Source organism: Hyperolius riggenbachi, chromosome 2, assembly GCF_040937935.1.
Source record: "Hyperolius riggenbachi isolate aHypRig1 chromosome 2, aHypRig1.pri, whole genome shotgun sequence".
Lineage (NCBI taxonomy): Eukaryota > Metazoa > Chordata > Amphibia > Anura > Hyperoliidae > Hyperolius > Hyperolius riggenbachi.
In genome coordinates, this window is record NC_090647.1 from 205,333,581 (window position 1) to 205,350,068 (window position 16,488).

The window sequence follows — 16,488 nt, forward strand, 5'->3', positions numbered from 1 at the left end:
CTTTTAGCCAGGTGCTCCACCCGGCTAGATTTGGTGACCACCCGGCTGTCATCGGCTCACCTCCTCCTATGCTGTAAGTAGAGTTGCCCTGCATTTTCATCTTTCCCCACCCGGCTACTTTTTCCTGCCACCCGGCTACTATTTCATGCCACCCGGCTGGAAAATGATTCTGGGGAGAACACTGAACTCAATATAAACGAATACATTATTTATATGAGATTTATCATTTTTTAAGATACCAAACTCATTGTTATAGACTGATCATGATAAGTTCAAGTACCCCCTGAACTTGACCCAAGTACCTCCAGGGGTATGCGTGCCATGTGTTGACAACCTAGGCAATAGAAATGAACAAAAATCATGGGGGTTGATTCACTATCACTAATGCTCCCCTTACTGCACTCTTAGCATGCCTTATTAGAGTTAACATGCTTTATAAGAGTTAGTTTGCCTTATCAGAGTAGCATAGCGAGCGCTACGAACTTATGCCTGCTAATTGGCAATGATGAGAGCTCCACTTGTCCTGCCCTGAGCCCCTGCGGGTCCAATCACTTTAAAGGACATTATACATGCACTTTGATTGGCCCAATAGGCTGCCTGCCACTTGACAGAAAACTTGACAGGCAGCCTATTGGGCCAATCAAAGTGCGGGGATAATGTCATCTGTGTGTGGCAAATGTATGTAAATGGTGCTCTCAGTATTTGGTGTTACCCCCTGGCAGTGGCATAGCAATAGGGGTTGCAGAGGTCACCGTAGCCTTGGGGCCAGAGGGGCCCCGTAGATCCCTCCCTCACCCGCTTATTAGCTCTATATTGATCCTGTGCTTTTAATGATCACTTCTATAAATGTAATTATCATTAACAAGGTGTTCCCCATCCCCTTCTTGCACCTCTGACACTGTGGTGTCCTTGCCAGCTTTTGCTGTACTGTATCAATTGTTATTTATTTATTGTATTTATAAAGCGCCAACATATTGCACAGCACTGACATATTATTAATTGTTATGTATAGAGTGCTTGGGTGGCCCCATGTAAAACTCGCATCGGGGCCCATAGCTCCTTAGCTACACCACTGCCCCCTTGTAAAGCAATAATTGATGCTAAACATTTGCTATAGCTGTTGATCGATCCTTTCCATAGAAGAGAAATGTTAGCCAATTTCTACATGAAGAACAGCTTTAGCTCTTGGAGATTGATGGGTTTGAACATGAACCACTCCCATCTAAATCTGTCCACACCACGTCAATTGGATTAAGCTCAGATTTTCAAATTGCCCTTGGACATATTTATCTATGTGAGTTTGTTCACCTCTAGTCATCCCTTTTCTAAATTAAAAGGGTGCAGTTTGTTTAACCTTTTTTGGGTATGTAAGACCTTCCATCCCTAATTTAGATACCTACTTTTGTACCTGTTCTGAAACTTTCATGCTCTTCCTTTAGTGTGGTTGCCCAAAAGAGTATTGTATAACTTTAGAAGTAGCTTCACAACTGATTTATATATCTGTGGTATTATACCAATGTATCATGTTTTTATTTCTTGTTTTGTGCATCCCAAATAGTATTTGCTTTAGCAGCTGCTTGCTTGCAATGAATATGGATGCTTAACTTATTATAAACCAGGGAGAAATTGACAGCGTTCCTAATCAGGCTGCATCTGAAATGACAACCAACAGAGGCTCGAAGAGCCTCCTAGAGGCTAAATACACACTTTGTATTCAAAACAGATGCAAACTATGCACTAAGCCCTAAACTCAGATTAAAACAGAACACAAACTGAAATAGTGCATGGATGCAGCTAGACATGAGTAAACTTACATTTCTTTACAGCAGGAGGAGGTGGCAGCGCTTCCCAAGGCAGGCTGCATCTGATTGTCCAACTGCATTGGTGTGCAGAGCCTAATTATAGGCAGGTTACACAACTTGCATTCAAAACAGGTGAAACAAAATGGAGGATGTTGGCTTCCAAAAACAGTTTGCTTGCAGAGTGTTCCATACTAGACATTTCCACTGTGGTGAGGTATCCTCATGTAAGAGACCCTAACCACTAATTAACTAACAAAAAACATAGTGTGAACTTGGGGGCAGCTGGCCATAAAATGGTTTACACATTTTTGGGGGAATGGAGAAATTGGCAGGGCTCCTAATCAGCCTGCTTTGGGAAGCGCTGCCACCTCTTCCTCCTTTTATAAACCAGACCTCCCAAGTTCTTCTCCAAGTCTGAGGTTTCCAGCTGTATCTTATCTAGTTTATATGGTATTATGCAATTGGTACTGTCAGGATGCATGACTTTTCACTTATCAACGTTAAATTCCACCTGCCATTTATCTGGCCATATAGTCAGGATGTCAAAATCCCATGTATAATATATCCATTACTTTCCCAAAATCTGAATCCACAACTTCATAAAAGCTGAGCATGGTGGTCAGACAATATCTATCTCTAGTAAACCAAACCCATGTTGTTTATGTGTTTGGTTTATTTTTATTTTACTAATGTGGCAGCTTTCATTTTATGTACTTGTTATAATACCCAATCTGAATTCAGTAGTTTAGTAATGAAAATCATACAATTTTTAATCTAACAAATCATGTCTTGCTATGCTTTTTATTGATTTCCCCGCATGCCTCTTTGTGTTGATATGTGTTTTGTTTCATTATGTTTTTAATTGCTGAATGCAGTCATTCAATTTTATTTAAAACACGTTTTTTTTTAAATAATCTTATAGCCAGCCTCTTTATTTTTAACTTTTCAGTGAAACAGTAATTGCCATCTCTGGTCATCCAAAGGAGTCATTTGTTATACATGCATATTAACTTAAAAATATATTTAATAATAATCTCAAATCATGTCTCTAAAATAGCCATAATACTTTACTAAGGCAGATGTTCACAATTAAATTAGTCTTCTATTTTTCCATAACACAGGGCTTTAGGTTATATTGTAGGCAGAGTTTAGATATTCTATCTGTAAGACTGCCTTATCAGAAGAACTCAGCAGTTTCAAAACCATTTATATAATTATTTTACTTTTTAGTGTGTGCAGTGAAGTAAAATAAGACAAGATTGCAGTCATTATAAATAATAATAGTAATAATAATAATCATCATCATCATCATCTCATAATTATAACACTAGGGTTTCAAGGTAGAAAGGAAACAGATGATTATATAAATATTATTATTATTTATAGTTTTTATAAAGCACCAACATATTACGCAGCGCTGGACATTAAATATATACAATGATACAAGAATGACAGATGTAACAAGGTTGTACAACATAGAACAGTTATACAAGGCAAAAGGTACAATATACATGATGATCATGCAATTATAGGCTGGTTACGTAGGCCCAATAATACAGTACAGGCTGTCATAGCAAAGGAGCAAACGATCATGTAGACTAGGGCTGCACGGTTTTTCGGTTTAAAACCGAAACCGCGGTTCGTGGCAAGACGATCTGCTGATCGTCAGTATCCTCGGTTTTTCGGTCCGCTGTCTGTACCTTTTGTGTCTGGCCCCACTTTGCATGGATTGGAGCGTACAGCTCCGCCTACCGCTGCCCTCATTCCATCGCTATCCAGTGATTGGTAAAGCTGTATGTGCCCGGCTGCTCGCTCGAGTGGATCCGCCCTCCGCTCATTAACACTAATACATATTCACTGCTTCTGGCCAATCCGCGCATAGCGGGGCCAGACACAAGGTACTACAGACAGCGGGCCGGGCAGTGCAGGCACTATAAAAGCTGCTTCAGATAGTAGTGACGATCACTAGATTGTCTTAACATGAATCCCTCCCCCCCCCCGCTGCCCTAAAGTGCAAAAGCTCGTGTTGAAAAAAATCGGGGAAAAATCGAAATTGCAATTTCTGAGAGAAAAATCGCAATTTCGATTTTTCCCTAAAATCATGCAGCCCTAATGTAGACTACACTAGGGAAAGGAGGACCCTGCCAGAGGCTTACAATCTAAGGTAATGAGATGGCTATATATGTAAATCCTCAGTTTGGGTTGCCTTGGCTGGATCATAGTTGATAGTACATGATCAGCACATGCATTTGAATAAATTGTGTGTTTCTGTGCTGTAGGGGAGCAATGGGAGTTGTTGGATACCCCCTGGATAGACACAGCAATAATGTCCTCTTAAATTTTCCAGAATTACAGTTCATCAGGTTATTAACTGAGTGGATAGTGAAATGATGTTCCACAGAACAAGTTTTACTTGTTAACAGACACCCAGAATGTCGTTTTATGCTACTTCAAACATGAGGAAAACTGCTGTCAACTGTAGCTCTGACCACAGTCATAAAATCATGTGATTCAATTCAGCTCAAGAGACAAAATCTGATTTAATAATCATTCTTGATGATTAGCAGCATCAAGTAGCATATGTGATCTGCAGTATGCAAATACACTTTATGAAAGGATTACCATTTTAAAATTTGATAACACTTTATTTTTTCAAGACTTTGCCATACTTACAAACTGATTATAAAATTGAAGATATTTTGTTTAGATTTATTCTCCATCTGGAAGGTGCTGGAAAAAAATATTTTGTTTTCTTGCTTTTTAGTGTTTTTTTCTGTTTCTTACTTTTTTAATCCCTACTTAATTTTTTGTTCCTCCAGGAAGAATTCAAACTGAGATAAAACCATGTGAGATTCATTGACAAAAATACATTCCTTTGGGTTCCCTTTTCTGTTCAAGACTATGGGGTCAGGATGAGTGAGAACACCTCTTGCAGTCTCACAACAATTTCTTTGAACTTCAGATGGTTCTGCCAATTTTTGGCGATACAGTTTTGCAACTTGCTTTAAAGTAAATGTGCCAAATTTAGAGGTTACTGGCAAAGCCCCCATACAAGCTACAATCATCAATTATTCTAGGTATGTTAATGAGAACAGTGGTAACAAGAGAAAATAAAAAAGTTTTTCCAGGAAATCATACTTAAAGTGTAAGCAAGAAAAATAGTTTCTATATTTTCTAAAATGACAGGATTTGCAGTCAATTTGGAGAGATCCTTTAAGCTGTTTATGGGATGTAAGACTGAGAACAAAGTGGAGTATTGGGAGGATAGTCATCCAAACACAAGCTGAAATGTACCAACTGCATTATGCAGATGGTGTACATGGAGTGTGGCTTTTTCTTTCCCCAAAAAAGCTTTGCGAAAATAGAAATTTGCATTAGGGACTAGGTAAATAGATTGACTGCTACTGTAAAAATGTAATTTATGGTTGCTATGGGTTACTGCATCTTTTGTTTGGCACCATATCACAGGAACAGCGATAACTTGACATTTGTCACAGCAGCAGCAGGCACGGAGGGAAATCACAGATGTCTTCAAACTTTAACCACTTGAGGACCCACCCTTTACCCCCCCTTAAGGACCAGCGCAGTATTCTGTGATCTGTGCTGGGTGGGCTCTGCAGCCCCCAGCACAGATCAGGCAGCATGCAGAGCGATCAGATCGCCCCCCTTTTTTCCCCCCTATGGGGATGGTGTGCAGGGGGGGTCTGATCGCTCCTCTTGGCTGGCATGTTGCGGGGGGGGCACCTCAAAGCCCCCCTCCGCGGCGAAATTCCCCCCCTCCCTCTCCTACCTGTCATCCCCGGTGATCGGGGCTGCACAGGACGCTATCCGTCCTGTGCAGCCAGTGACAGGATGTCCCCTGTCACATGGCGGCGATCCCCGGCCGCTGATTGGCCGGGGATCGCCGATCTGCCTTACGGCGCTGCTGCGCAGCAGCGCCGTACAATGTAAACAAAGCGGATTATTTCCGCTTGTGTTTACATTTAGCCTGCAAGCCGCCATCGGCGGCCCGCAGGCTATTCACGGAGCCCCCCGCCGTGAATTGACAGGAAGCAGCCGCTCGCGCGAGCGGCTGCTTCCTGATTAATTAGCCTGCAGCTGGCGACGCAATACTGCGTCGCTGGTCCTGTAGCTACCACTTTGCCGACGCGCGTTATGAGTGCGCGGTCGGCAAGTGGTTAAGGAGTTTATTTGACAGTATAGGTATTGTCAGTCATACCTGTGCTGGCTCAGCCAGCGACGCATCCAAGACCTCCGGGTCACCCAGCCGCGCCAACGCTGATGTCATCAGCGGCGCTCCGGCGGGGAGACGCGTGCGTGCAGACCAGCTTGGAGGGCGTGCACGCGGACAGCGTCACGCTCCTTATACACTCAGGAAGCGTGTCAGCTGATCGACTTTCAGCTGACACGCATGGAGCCACCCCCGGATCCTGATTCGCTTGGCTGCTGAGGGCGTGGCTGTTCTGTCATCCCAGGCTTCTTTAGCCTCATGTGGTCAGTCTCTCGTTGTCTGGTCTAGCTAACACAACCTTGTGGAGGCTCCAGACCTTAGTCAGTCCGTGTGTGCTTTGAACCGGCAGGACCCCGGGGATTTCACACTAGCCCAGGCTTTATACTATTGTTATTACTTGTTGCCGATCTTGTTTGATTACTTACTCTGATTCTGTCTCCTGATTCTGTACTTTCGCCAATCTGATCTGTTGCCAACCTTGCTTGCTTACCTACTCTGATACTGTCTCCTGATTTTGTACCTCTGCCCATCTGATCTGTTTCCGACCTCTGCCTGAATGCTCACTCCGATTTTGCCTACTGTATTTGTACTGTGTATGCCTGATCTGTTGCCGACTCGATTGCCTGACCATTCTTTGTATCATATTGCAGTGACAGTTCTGCCTTCAGCTGTCACTGTCTGTAAGACATCTCCATTTCAGGGAACGTCTGATAGTGTCTGTCTGCTAGTGGCCCTCATACACTAGCAGCAGAGGTGGCCTTAGAGTACGCGGGGCCTGGGGCAAGTGTCATATGCGGGGCCTAGAGATATATGCTGTGGATACACACGTTGTGGAAGCCCACACTCTGTATAGGTTAGATAGGTAGGTGCCTTCAGTATAGGTTAGATAGGTAGGTGCCCCGAAGTATAGATTAGATAGGTAGGTGCCCTGCAGTATAGATTAGATAGGTGTCTGCAGTATAGATTAGACAGGTAGGTGCCCTGCATTACAGATTAGATAGGTAGGTAGGTACCCTGCAGTACAGATTAGATAGGAAGGTGCCTGCAGTATAGATTAGTTAGGTAGGTACCCCGCAGTATATATTAGATAGGTGCCTGCCGTATAGATTAGATAGATAGGTGCCCTGCAATATAGATTAGACAGGTAGGTGCCCTGCAGTACAGATTAGATAGGTAGGTAGGTGCCCTGCAGTACAGATTAGATAGGAAGGTGCCTGCAGTATAGATTAGTTAGGTAGGTACCCCGCAGTATAGATTAGATAGGTGCCTGCAGTATAGAGTAGGTAGGGTGGTGCCCTGGGCCTGCAGTACAGATTAGATAGGTGCCTGCAGTATAGATTAGATAGATAGGTGCCAGCCTGCAGTATAGATTAGATAGGTGCCAGCCTGCAGTATAGATTAGATAGGAAGGTGGCTGTAGTATAGAATAAATAGGTAAGTGCCTGCAGTATAGGTTAGATAGGAAGGTGGCTGCAGTATAGATTAGATAGGTGCCTGCAGTATAGAATAGATAGGTGCCTGCAGTATAGATTAAATAGGTGCCTGCAGTATAGATTAGATATATAGGTGCCTGCAGTATAGGTTAGATGGTTGCCTGCAGTATAGATTAGATAGGTAGGTGCCTGCAGTATAGATTAGATAGGTGCCAGCCTGCAGTATAGATTAGATAGGTGCCAGCCCACAGTATAGGTTAAATAGGCGCCTGCAGTATAGGTTAGATAGGTGCCAGCCTGCAGTATAGATTAGATAGGTGCCAACCTGCAGTATAGGTTAGATAGGTGCCTGCAGTATAGGTTAGATAGGTGCCAGCCTGCAGTATAGATTAGATAGGTGCCAGCCTGCAGTATAGGTTAGATAGGTGCCTGCAGTATAGATTAGATAGGTGCCAGCCTGCAGTATAGGTTAGATAGGTGCCTGCAGTATAGATTAGATAGGTGCCTGCAGTATAGATTATATAGGTAGGTGCCCTGCAGTATAGATTATATTATAGGTAAATGCCCTGCAGTATAGATTAGATAGGTAGATGCCCTGCAGTATAGATTAGATAGGTAGATGCCCTGCAGTATAGATTAGATAGGTAGGTGCCCCGCAGTACAGGTTAGATAGCAAGGTGGCTGCAGTGCTGGGGAGAGCAAAAACTCACGTGTCTCCGATGCTCCAGCTACCATCTATTTCCTCTCCCAGCATCGCATCTGTGTATTGGTAACAGTGCCCCCCTGTGGTGACATGCGGTCACGTCATCATAGGGGGCGCTGTTACCAATACACAAATGCTGGGAGAGGAAATAGATGGTAGCTGGAGCATCGGAGACACGTGAGTTTTGCCCGCTCTCCCCAGCACTGCAGAGGGTGCGGGGCCTCCTCAGACGCGGGGCCTGGGGCGATTGCCCCACTTGCCACCCCCAAAGGCCGGCTCTGCTAGCAGATCGTTACAGGTATACAGGAGAAATGGAGTCAGTCATATGTCTTTAAGGGTGACTCTGCAAAGCAGGAATCTGGAGTTCATCTTGTGTTTTATGGCACCTTAAAGCAAGTCTAGTACCGGTTTTAGGTTCTTCTTTATGTTACCTCACCCTAAGACCAACGCAGCCTATGTACAATGATACAAGTGTAGTAAAGCTAAGATATAGAGGAAAGTAGAGAGAAAAGTTAAGTGAAGTCCCTCCAGACTGTCTGCCCTTATAAATGGCCAGTCAAGGGTTAATCCTGGACCCCACCCTTAGGGATTGGAATCCACTGTCCATCACATGCTAGACCCGCCATTGGCTGGTCAAAGCATGGGAAGGTATGACAAGCACAGTTTTACTGCACCTTCCCCGTAACCTATACCAGAATTGGAGCTTCTGGTGGCCTGTTCCCTAAATTCCCAAAAAAGTATGGTTGGTATGGTATCTGTTCCTCAGAGGGACAAATCAACACTTATGTTTACCTTACTCTCACCTGGATGTTGGTAAATTTTGAGCTGATACTGTGCTGCGGCCTTGTAGAAGACGCACACAGAATGTTACTCCATAACTTAGAACTGTGCTTCCCGAAATGTCTCTGTCTCTTAAAGAGAAACTCTGTATAGCAAGTCTCTGACCAAACCATGGTTCCCTAACACTAATAGGAGATTTTCTGCTGCAAGAATCTGCTCCATGAGATCCCTTTCTACAGCTACTTTGCAGCTTGACAATGACATGCATGCCTGTCAAAAACCATACAGAAAGTCCAGGAAGCATTTGGCCATGAAAGCAGGACCTGAGATTGAGGCGGTAGTGGTAAGTGTCAGCTCAACACACTAGCATCAGTCTGAACCATCAACGCAGCAAGGGACCGCATTGCTGTCTGGCATTATGAACTGAATGAGATCATGTATAAATGCCACCGATAAAGGTATCTAGAAGTAGCGGAAACATTAGGCCTAGGAATGGAGGACCTGAGCTGAAGCATGGGTTAGCGAGAGCAGTAGCTGAGTCAGTGAGGCCCCTGGCCAGCTATCACCAGGGAGACTGCATAGCTAGCTAGCAGCATGACCTGGGTGGACTGGATAAGCAATGTCACACAAAAGTGTAACTACAAGTAGTGTCAACATGGTAAAACCTTCAATACTACCTACAGCAAAATATTGGCTTGTCTGAACAGGTGTGTTTTGAGAGTACATTTGAAGGTTTCCATACTCGGAGCATGATGGACAGGCTGTGGGAAAGCCATGCAAAGGAGAGGTGATGCTCATTAGAAATCCTGGATGTGGGAGTGAGAGAAGGTGACCAAACCAGAGGACAAGATAGTCTCTAGGGAGGAGCGAAGGTTCCAGGTGGGATGGTATCTGGAGATTAATGAGGATAGGTAAGGGAGTGAAAACTCATGTAGAGATGTGTATGGTATAAATCCTAAATAAAAAAAAATCCTAGTAATGACTTTTCTAAGTAGTTTACAGCTAAGTAACAAGCTATGTGACCCTGCTACAGAGTGTAACGAAAAATCTGCAACGCCGGATGGATTGTGGAAATACGGTCGCATCCGTTCCGGCAGGCGGACTTTCCAAAGCGGGATGCGGAAATTTGTCCGCATCCGTTGCGCAAAACCTTCCGAGCTCACAGCGCCAAACTCACCAGCGTGCTGCTCACCAGGGCTCTGTCATCGTGCCTCTAGGGGGTGCGCGCGCACACCGGACATGCCTTTATGCTCCCAGAAAGCGGGTCAGCTGACATGGAGGTCAGCTGACGTTTTTAGCATGCTCTGATTGGTTGCTGCTTGGGGTGGAGACTCCTTTCCCAGGCAGTATTTAAGGAAGTGCTTTTCAGTAGCACTTCGTCTGTGTTTGCGATACCCTTTGTCAGCACTCAGACCTAGTCAGTTCCCGTGTGATAATCCGGCAGGACCCCGGCTCTTGTCACACCTAGTCAGCCTTGTATTTGATATTGTGTTATATATTGGTTTATCGCCAATATATATACATATTATACTGTCTTGATTTATCGTGTATGATTCTGTGCCTGTCTTGACTATTCTTCTGTCTGCTGATTCTGTACTTCGCCAGCCCATACCGTTATCGACTATTGGCTTGGTTTCCGATTATTCTCATGTCGCACGTTTCTGTACTGTTGCCGCCTGATCTGTTGCCGAACCTCATTTTGTCTGACCTTTCTCCCTTCAGTGGAACGTCTCCCACTGTAGGGTTCTATCAGAGGCTTGCCTCTTTGAGACGACCGCCACTAGCAAACCATTTCTGCTAGAGGCCGAGACTCCTCCACTGCGTCCTTTGGAGGATCTCACACACGGGGTTCCCATTCAGAGGTAACCACACCTCTGAGAATTACTGTGTGGTGGACTTTTCCACAAACTTGTGAATGTACACTGTATATCATTGTTGCTGTTCCAGCTTGCTGGAGGTTGTATTTCTGTGCCCTATAGAGATACTCTATTGCATCAAGCACCTTCCTGCATCCGATTGTTCCGCGTCTCGCTATACTTGCATTATTGGTGATTCTGCAGATCACCATATAATCAGGTATAGCATCTGTATTATTGGTGATACTGCAGATCACCAATAATCAGAAAATCTGTGCTTGCTGACACCAATCGTTACACAGAGGTAGTACACTACCTAGTAGTGTTGGGCGAACATCTAGATGTTCGGGTTCGGGCCGAACAGGCCGAACATGGCCGCGATGTTCGGGTGTTCGACCCGAACTCCGAACATAATGGAAGTCAATGGGGACCCGAACTTTTGTGGTTTGTAAAGCCTCCTTACATGCTACATACCCCAAATTTACAGGGTATGTGCACCTTGGGAGTGGGTACAAGAGGAAAAAAAAAATTTGCAAAAAGAGCTTATAGTTTTTGAGAAAATCGATTTTAAAGTTTCAAAGGGAAAACTGTCTTTTAAATGCGGGAAATGTCTGTTTTCTTTGCACAGGTAACATGTTTTTTGTCGGCATGCAGTCATAAATGTAATACATATAAGAGGTTCCAGGAAAAGGGACCGGTAACGCTAACCCAGCAGCAGCACACGTGATGGAACAGGAGGAGGCGCAGGAGGAGAAGGCCACGCTTTGTGAGACACAACAACCCCGGCCTTGCATGAGGGCAAGAAGCGTGCGGATAGCATGCTTTGTACCGCCATGCAGTCATAAATGTAATAAAGATAAGAGGTTCCATAAACAGGGACCGGCAACGCTAACCCAGCAGCAGCAGCAGCAGCAGCAGACGTGATGGAACAGGAGCAGGTGCAGGAGGAGAAGGCCACGCTTTGTGAGACACAACAACCCAGGCCTTGCATGAGGGCAAGAAGCGTGCGGATAGCATGCTTTGTACCGCCATGCAGTCATAAATGTAATAAAGATAAGAGGTTCCATAAACAGGGAGCGGCAACGCTAACCCAGCAGCAGCAGCAGACGTGATGGAACAGGAGCAGGCGCAGGAGGAGAAGGCCACGCTTTTTGAGACGCAACCCAGGCCTTGCATGAGGACAAAAAGCGTGCGGATATAGCAATGCTTTTTGCCGCCATGCAGTCATAAATGTAATACAGATGAGAGGTTCAATAAACAGGGACTGGAAATGCTAACCCAGCAGCAGCAGACGTGATGGAACAGGACTAGGAGCAGGCGCAGGAGGAGAAGGCCAAGCTTTTTGAGACACAACAACACAGGCCTTGCATGAGGACAAAAAGCGTGCGGATATAGCAATGCTTTTTGCCGCCATGCAGTCATAAGTGTAATACAGATGAGAGGTTCAATAAACAGGGACCGGAAACGCTAAACCATCCCAGATGTTCATTGGTCATGTTACTTGGTTGGGGTCCTGGAGTGTTGCGTAGTCGTTTCCAATCCAGGATTGATTCATTTTAATTTGAGTCAGACGGTCTGCATTTTCTGTGGAGAGGCGGATACGCCGATCTGTGACGATGCCTCCGGCAGCACTGAAACAGCGTTCCGACATAACGCTGGCTGCCGGGCAAGCCAGCACCTCTATTGCGTACATTGCCAGTTCGTGCCAGGTGTCTAGCTTCGATACCCAATAGTTGAAGGGTGCAGATGGATTGTTAGACACAGCTACGTCATCTGACATGTAGTCCTTGACCATCTTCTCCAGGCGATCGGTGTTGGAGGTGGATCTGCACGCTTGCTGTTCTGTGGGCTGCTGCTGCATGGGTGTCAGAAAATTTTCCCACTCCAAGGACACTGCCGATACCATTCCCTTTTGGGTACTAGCTGCGGCTTGCGTTGTTTGCTGCCCTCCTGGTCGTCCTGGGTTTGCGGAAGTCAGTCTGTCTGCGTACAACTGGCTAGAGGAGGGGGAGGATGTCAATCTCCTCTCTAAAGTCTCCACAAGGGCCTGCTGGTATTCTTCCATTTTGACCTGTCTGACTCTTTCTTCAAGCAGTTTTGGAACATTGTGTTTGTACCGTGGATCCAGAAGGGTATAAACCCAGTAATTGGTGTTGTCCAAAATGCGCACAATGCGTGGGTCACGTTCAATGCAGTCTAGCATGAATTGAGCCATGTGTGCCAGAGTCCTACCAGAATCCTCATCATCCTCTTGTGAGCGTTGTGATAGTTGTTGTGATGCATCATAGTCGTCACCTTCCTCCTGGTCTGCTTCTGCTGACCATTCGCGTTGAATTGTGGAAGTCCAACGTGCACCGCTCTGGCCCTCGTCAGTGGTGGCATGAAATTCCTGCTCCAACTCCAGCTGTTCCTCCTCCTCTTCTTCGTCATAGCTGCTGGGGCCAGCGTTCCCTGAGGCGGATGGCCTGATGTTGGTACCATCACGCTGATCGTTTTCTCCTTCAGATTCCCCCAGTTGCATCATGACAGCTGTTTCCTTGATTTTTAACATCGACCTCTTCAGTAAACACAGCAGTGGTATGGTAATGCTGACTGAAGAGTTGTCACTGCTCACAAGCAACGTGGATTGCTCAAAATTTTGGAGGACTTGGCAGAGGTCCAACATGTTGGCCCAATCGGATCCACAGAAGCTTGGCAGCTGGCCGGATGCGCCTCGGTACTGCGCCGTCATGTACTGGACCACTGCACTCTTCTGCTCGCAAAAGCGGGCTAGCATGTGCAGCGTAGAATTCCAGCGCGTAGGGACATCACACAGCAAGCGATGGTGGGGGAGATTGAAGCGCTCCTGCATCTTGGCGAGTGCCCCCGAAGCAGTACTGGAAGTTCTACAATGTTTGGCCACTCGACGCACCTTCAACAGAAGATCGGCCACGCCTGGGTATGTCCTCAGGAACCGCTGAACTACTAGGTTCATCACGTGCGCCAGGCAAGGGATGTGTGTCAGCTTAGCCAACCTTAAAGCGCGAATGAGATTACTCCCATTATCACACACAACCATGCCCGGTTTCAGGTCCAGCGGTGCCAGCCACAAATCCGTCTGTTCCTTTATTCCCTTCCAAATTTCCTCCCCTGTGTGCTGCTTATCCCCAAGGCAGATTAGCTTCAGCAACGCTTGCTGACGCATGCCAACAGCTGTGCTGCACTGCTTCCACGATCCTACTGCTGCTGGGTTAGCGTTTCCGGATGAGGTACAGCTTTGAGATGCGTTGGAGGAGAAGGAGTCAGAGAGGTAGGTGCTGCTGTTATCCAGTGGGAGGGACGGCGGTGCAGCTGTTTGTGGCGTGGGCAACACCCGTGCCGTAGCAGGTGAGGAATCGCTGCCAGGCTCCACAAGGTTCACCCAGTGCGCGGTAAGGAAGATGTATCGACCCTGGCCGAACGCACTCGTCCAGGTGTCAGTGGTGAGGTGAACCTTGCAGGCAACGGCATTCTTCAAGCTTCGGGTTATTTTGCTGACCACGTGCTCATGCAACTCAGGCACTGCAGAGCGTGCAAAGTGGTAGCGGCTGGGAACCACGTAACGTGGGATGGCCACTGACATCATGCCCTTGAAGCTGTTTGTCTCCACCAATCGATATGGCAGCATTTCGCAGGCCAGAAGCTTGGCTATGCTGGCTGTTACTGCCACGGCCCGGGGGTCATTTGCTGGCAATTTCCTCTTGCGCTCAAACATCTCCGACACAGACAACTGAACCGTAGCGCTGCACACGGAAGGGCTGTTGGTTGTTGTGTTTGAAGAACACTGGGAGACCTCAAGAGCACTACTCCGGAAAGTGACAGTGTCAGCGTCGTCTGATGTTTGTGAATGTTGTGAACCACGCAATGGCTGGGCTACTGCTGCTGCTGAGGCGGGTCTGGTGAACCCAAGGGAGGCAGTGTTGTTTCTGGTACCCTGTCCTGACGCGTTTGCCCAAAGAGTGGGATGTTTGGATAGCATGTGACGGCTCATGCTGGTGGTGGAGAGGTTGTTAATACTTTTCCCCCTGCTCAGGCGGGTCTTGCACACCTTGCAAATCGCCATGGTAACATCCTCAGTGCAGTCTTCAAAGAAAGCCCAGACTTTGGAGCACCTGCCTCCTTGCTGGCGATTTCTGTTTGCTCCTCTTTTGCCTCTCACTTGAACTTCCACGCTTGTGGTGCCTGAAATTGCGCGCCGCCTACCTTGTGGCACAAGGCGAGCTCGTGCAGCAGTGGGTTCTTCAACAGACTCATCTGTGCTGCTGCTACGACGGCGATGTTCTCGTTCACAAACAAAATCTGGGTCTCTGTCCACATTGTCCATACCCTCCTCTTCCATCTCCTCAAACTCGTCATATGTCATTGTGGGCCGCCGCCGTGGAGTAGAGCTCCCCACAACAACCTCTGCGCAGCACACTCCAACGTCGTCTTCCAGATCTTGTCGGCCGACCTCCTGCAATTGCAACCCCTCCTGCCCAAATTGCTCTGGGATTTGGGTTTCCGAGTCCTCTTCGGACTCGCCTTGTATTTCAGTGCGCGGTGCATTTCCCACAGTTAACGGTTGTGAATCCAGGCACAACATTTCTGGCTGTTCCTCCATTGACCTTTGAAAGGTGGAAGTTTGTTGGGCTGGGAATAGCTCCTGCGAATACCCCATTGTGTCCTGAGGTAATTCATCGGACTGGTTATCTGGCAGTTGTGTGCGTGGTGTCGCTGCCGGTTGTGTCAGCTTTGTGCCCACTGGCTCCTTGTAACTGGCTGAGGACTCGGACCTCGTGCGTGATGTGCTGGTGCTGCTTAACCCACTGCTGGACGCTTGAGAGGTCATCCAAGTAATTATCTGGTCCTGTTCTTTTGGATTTGTGAGGGTTGTTGTCCTGGACAACATGGGCGGTATTGAGTGGGTTTTCTTGGGTGCTCCCCTGTGGCCTGTACGTGAACCGTCAGGGGAAACACCTCTTCCCTTGCCCCTCCCTCTTTCACCGGATTTCTTCCTCATTTCACTTATCCTTACAGTACACGCTGACTGGCAGCAGTACAGTGGCAGTACAGAAATGCTATACAGTACCACTATTCCCAGCAGCGACACAGAGCACAATGCTATACAGTGACGGGTGAGCGGTGTACCACTATTCCCAGCAGCGACACAGAGCACAATGCTATACAGTGGCGGGTGAGCGGTGTACCACTATTCCCAGCAGACACAGAACAGTACACAGAATGCTATATAGTGTGGCTGAACGAGCGGTGTACCACTATTCCCAGCAGACACAGAACAGTACACAGAATGCTATATAGTGTGGCTGAACGAGCGGTGTACTACTGTTCCCAGCAGACACAGAACAGTACACAGAATGCTATATAGTGTGGCTGAGCGAGCGGTGTACCACTATTCCCAGCAGACACAGAACAGTACACAGAATGCTATATAGTGTGGCTGAACGAGCGTTGTACCACTATTCCCAGCAGACACAGAACAGTACACAGAATGCTATATAGTGTGGCTGAACGAGCGGTGTACCACTATTCCCAGCAGACACAGAACAGTACACAGAATGCTATATAGTGTGGCTGAACGAGCGGTGTACTACTGTTCCCAGCAGACACAGAACAGTACACAGAATGCTATATAGTGTGGCTGAACGAGCGGTGTACTACTGTTCCC